Below are 5,482 nucleotides of genomic sequence, written 5' to 3' on the forward strand. Positions count from 1 at the left end.
TTAAAAACAAAAGGCAGTAACTAGAAATACAAAAAAAGAAATTGATAGAAAAATAACTTCATGCTATAGAAACGTGTGAAAACACTCATGCTTTGCTAGAAAGAGGCAAATAACTCAAACGGATTTGATAAGAAATAGGAAACCAGGAAAGAACTCTTGAAATTTTAAAAGTTATCAAAAATGTGTCTTCAATAATGTTGCTGTAGCGAGATAATTTACAAATCGTTATCATGAAATCTTTAAGAAACAAACGTCACTATTCAAACTACGTGAGTCTCACACATGCCAAACTTTAATAAAATATTAATGTCTATTGTCTGGTAGTCTATTCCAGTAATAATCCTCCATGTCTGAGTATGTTTTATTGCTGGAATGTAAGGGTGACTTAACATAAATGAAGCTAGCCTATAATTCTTGAACGAGTAAATAGGTCAAAGTAGAAAGACTACATGATTGTTGATATATATTAAAAAAGGTGGTGGATAATATTCATTTGTAAATTTAAAAAAGCTTCTATAACTAGAAATAGAATGCCATGTTCTTAAAAATCTAACAACCAATTGGAAATCAGCAATTAAAGTATATTCAGCAGTGAAAAAATATGGGCACTCCCATTAAAATCGAGAACAAGAAAAATGCCTACAGTGACTGACAAGGTTCATCACCGATTTGAACATTTTAGCCAGCAGAATAAGACGAGAAAAACACAAAACTGCACTCTGCAAAGTAGGAGACGATTTTGTCTGTTTTTATAGGCAGTTTGATTGCCTGAAGAGCCCAAGAGAATCAACTTATTAAAACTAATGGGGAACAAGCTCAGGTTGAGTGGCTGGTTAGCAGTCCGATACACAGGGATCAGTATCTTTTTTTTTTTTAACCTCGTGTGAAACTAACCCGCACGCTGTCTAGCAGACTACACGCACTGTGAGGGCAGCTCCAGCTCGACCGTCCCTCCTCTTACGACTGCCGAGACCAGGGTTCAGATCAGATGGGAAAGGGAACCCGAAGGTCGTTAGAGCAATATCTTTCTGACATAGCAGCAATAACCTGTAACGTTAAAAAATCATCTACATATTTTCAATTAAAAATTACTAGCAATGACCTTTAAAAGAATGTGCAGAGTCACTGTGGAGTGTCTACTGGTGCTTTAATTCAAGACATAAAATTCTTTTTTTTTTAATTTATTATATTATTTTGGGGGGAGAGGTAACTGGGTTTTTATTTATTTACTTATTTTTAATGGCAGTACTGGGGATCGAACCCAGGACCCCGTGGATGCTAGACACATGCTCTACCACTGAGCTATACCCTCCCCCCAAGACATAAAATTCTTGAATAAGTGGTGAGACATAACATTCTTCTGGGTAGGAAGGCTTACATTAATTCTTATATATATTTACTACAATTTAATAGAATTCATTTATAGATCTAAAAATGTAATATAATTTAATACTATTAAATTTATAGAACTGTACTGGTTTTTTTCTGACCTTGAAAAATTATTCTTAGATTTACCTGAAATAATACTTTTACCAGAATATGCAAGATAATTTATTTCTTATAAAATAACATTCAGTTTTGGAGAGGAACCCCTCCCTTACCAGACATTAAACATACCAGTTTACACCCTAATAATTAAAATGGGATTCTTCTGGTTGAAGAATGAACAGACTACTTAACAGAACAGGAAGAAACTTTAGAAACATACTCAAGTGTTTGTAAAATTGTGGCATGTCACAATCACAGTAGTCAGAGAAACACTTGTCTAAATGACTAATTATTTGGAGAAACTGAATTAGATTTCCTATCCCACATTTTACACAGAAATCAATTCAAAATGCATTGAAGCTTGAAGTGTGAGATACAAACACAAGTGGTATGGATACGTGCATGTATTTGAGTGAGGAAATGTTCAGCATGACTCACAATCAGGAGAAATATTCTATGAACAGTTCATCCTTCACTGTGGTTGATCATTATTCTCAAAAGAATAACACGAACTCATTGAATCGTGGTTTTGTTTTTTCAAGCTCCACCAGTTGAAAACAGTATACATATCTTATCTCAAATTACTCACTTATAAAACATTCACAAACGTAGAAGATGTTTTCCAGTATTGATCTTCACTTTACCATTAACATTTTTCTCCCATGAAATTACACATCACAGTTTAGACATCAGGAGGCTGGGTCCTAAGGGGTGGGGATTCAGGTTTAAATGTGTTTAGCTTTCAAAAACTTTAACTAGCAGACTATAAACAATGTGCCACTGCTGGTAATAATTGTTCACAGCTATTTAAAATTTCTGAATTCTGGAAATGCCTTTGCCTCCACAGCATGTCTGTTTTGCTTTAGGTATTTTGCAAACAAGATGTTTTTGGAACAAAACTTTCTAACTCCCCTGGGGAAAAAAAATCGTTTGTCATTTTATTGTTTAATGTGAAATGGATTCATCATTTCCTATGACACTCCAAATTTCACAAATTCAGTCTCAGAAATTAGTGACAAGAAAATAAGGTGAAAATTTCTCCCATCTCCCTCCCATGGCTGTGTGTCCTGTGGAAAACATGTGTTATGATCTGTGTCTAAAACATGCTGAGTGCATTGTCCTAAGAAGAGTCAGCTTCTCTGGGGAAAAAAAAGAAAAAACTCAGCCAAGATCATTTGATAATTTTATAATAAAATGTAGTATTTCATTACAATGCACGTAAGCCCATTTCAAAAGGAAGGGGAGTGAATTTTAGAAATATTACTTAAAGCCAGAAAAAGAAAGAAAAACACCATATGATACCACATATAAATGGAATCTTAAAAAATAGCAGAAATGAACTTATTTACAAAACAGAAATAGACTCACAGCCATAGAAAACTCATGGTTACCAGGGGGGAAAGGGGGTGAGGAGGGATAAATTGGGAGTTCACAATGTGCAGATTCTAATTACTGTATATAAAATAGATAAACAGCAGGGTCCCGCTGTATAGCACAATATCTTGTATATCCAATACCTTATAATAGCCTATAATGAAAAAGAATATGAAAAGGAAAAAATATGTATGTATAACTGAATCACTATGCTGTACACCAGAAACTAACAAAACATTGTAAACTGGCTATACTTCAATAAAAAATTTTTTAAATAAACAATATCTCAAAACAGAAATATTACTTGATTGAATCAAAGATGAAGACAAAATAAATTGAATATCTCCTTTTACTCTAAGTGACATTTCTTTGAAAGGTTTAGCACGCAGATAATCCATGTCAGCAACTGAGCTGAGCTCACTGAACACCAGTGCGCTAGTTAAGAGACCCATGTCAATCTTCCCATTTTCACTTAATGAGGGCTTACGTTTTTAAGCCAGTGTGGAAAAACTACCCTCTTTTCCCCTAAGTTGAAGTCGTCTGGACAGCAGCCAGCTCAGAGCCTGGCACCCTTGGCATGGAATGGTTACTCCTTAAATACTTACAGATTCAAGAATTCAGTCCTCAGATCCCCCTTGGCTGCCTGGAGCACCTGGGGGTGAACAGTGGCTGTCTCCTTTTGTAGTTCTTTTAAAAGATCTGCCCCAAAAGAAGGCTAGGGGTGCTTCCTCCCTTGTGATGCTGGGTTGTCCCTGGCAGTCTCAGAAGGATCCACGCCTGCCCCGTGAATGACAAAGGAGCCCAGAAGTGGAAACCAGTCACACCCGTGTGGACTGAGCGCCCCCTGCCGGCCGGTGACAGTGCCAGGGCCAGCAAAGGGCTTGGGTTCTCAGGAGGTAAGTTTCCTGCTGGGATGAAGCCTCCAGGCCACTTGAAACACCTAGTAAATGAAAAATCAAGGAGTCGAGAGGAACCTAACTCCAGGCAGTGAGAGAAGCCCATCACTCATTTCAACATCACTGCAGTAATTTCACCGTGACGGTGAATCTCCACCTCCCAATTCCATCACTTCAGGTTGATGGGGCCGGGAAAGCCTTATCAAGATCTTGGTTGGATCTGGGTCTGGGAGGTTTGGGTTGCATTGGGAGAGGCAAAGACAAGAGTGAGAGAACCTTCCAGAAAACTGGTGCACCCTGAATGGCAGGTCAGAGACAAGAAAGCCTGTGGCTTGCTCTGCTCGGGGGCTGTGAGCCAAGAACTCTAAGACGCTGGGCTTCAGCAGGTGGGGGCGTAGTTGGAAGTGAGGCTGGTCTGGAGACTGAGGTCCTGTTGGGAGGACGTTGAATATCAGTTCTTTTATTCAGTTGACAACTGTGTCCAGGACACCCTGCTGAGCTCTGCCAAAGGGTGGGCGGGTGGCACTCTCCCAGTCCCCAGCTGGGGCAGCAGACGGGGCAGCCCCAAGGTCAACTCCCTCTGAGATGGCTCACGTCCCATCCGCTGCACACGCTGTTGGTCACACTGAGATTTCCTACCCAGAACATTTAGCACCTGCTCCCCACCCCCGACGTAGCTTATGCTCACAAGGGTGGGACCGTCCCCAGGACCAAGGTAGGTGTCTAATTCCCATCAGCATGACCTGAGTCCTCATTCTGACTTCCTGATGGGAGAAGCCACATGGCTGGGTCCCTGCAGTGTTCCCTGCTCTCCATCCTGCTACCATCACGTGGGAAGAAGGAATTCACGTAGATTTGTTCACAATGAATGCACGAGTGGATGAATTTTTCTACAGAAGAACCAAGAAAGCACAGCCACAAAGACAAAGCAAAGCTTTGATGATTTTGACATTTTTCTTTTACCCTAGACATTTTGAGGTCAGAGCATCCACTAGTTTTAAATATTTTTATGATAAAAAGAAATTATTTGTTAATGGCTGTTTTTAAACTTAGCCAGACTGAGGATATAAACAGCCCTCCGTTTAACAGCCCAAGGCCTGCAAACTCCAGCACCAGCTTGGACTACAGAAGCACTGACTCTGAGTGGGGAGGACCAGTGGTGAGATGTGGCGCACGCATACAACGCGGCACCCTTTGTCCAGAGGTACCCGAGGAGATGATATCAGAGCTTCCTTATCCCAATGGCTCTCTGTCCTCTCTGCCAGAGGATCCCCCTCCCATCCTCTCTCTCCTTCAAGCACGGCTTCAGCCGGCGAGATGTGATTGGATGCAATGTCACCGCGTCCCAGCAGCATCTTGAGAGCCACGGCGTGGCTGGGCTGCGTCTCCCTTTTCCCTCCCCGTGTGACTCAGATGGGGCTGCTTCTTGGGCCGGGGTCCCCGAATAAAAAAGGTGCAATGTGGAACAGGGCTAGGGAGAGGGGCTGCCCATGTGGCCCATGTCATTCCTCTAAGCCACCGAGATGAGGAAGTAGGTGGTTACTGCGGGACAAATGAGCAAAGCCAATAAAGCGATTTATATTGTAAGACGTTAAACACACAGCCAAGGGAAGCCTGCGCTGGGCCAGCGTGTTCTTTCTAGTGTGACGCTCACCCCCTCCCCTCCAGGGAGGCCGATGTCCCCTCCAGCAGCGCTGGGTGGGCTCCTTCTGAGACAGGAGGGA

General features: G+C 41.5%; 1 non-coding gene across 1 annotated transcript; it reads right to left on the bottom strand.

Annotated features, from left to right (window-relative positions):
* Nucleotides 1-877: 877 nt before the first annotated feature.
* On the bottom strand, nucleotides 878-1,010 carry LOC123612938 (small nucleolar RNA SNORA61). Its single transcript, XR_006720232.1, has one exon. It is a non-coding gene; the product is annotated as a small nucleolar RNA SNORA61 (small nucleolar RNA).
* Nucleotides 1,011-5,482: the final 4,472 nt, after the last annotated feature.

This window comes from Camelus bactrianus, chromosome 3 (assembly GCF_048773025.1).
Source record: "Camelus bactrianus isolate YW-2024 breed Bactrian camel chromosome 3, ASM4877302v1, whole genome shotgun sequence".
In the NCBI taxonomy this organism is placed as follows: domain Eukaryota; kingdom Metazoa; phylum Chordata; class Mammalia; order Artiodactyla; family Camelidae; genus Camelus; species Camelus bactrianus.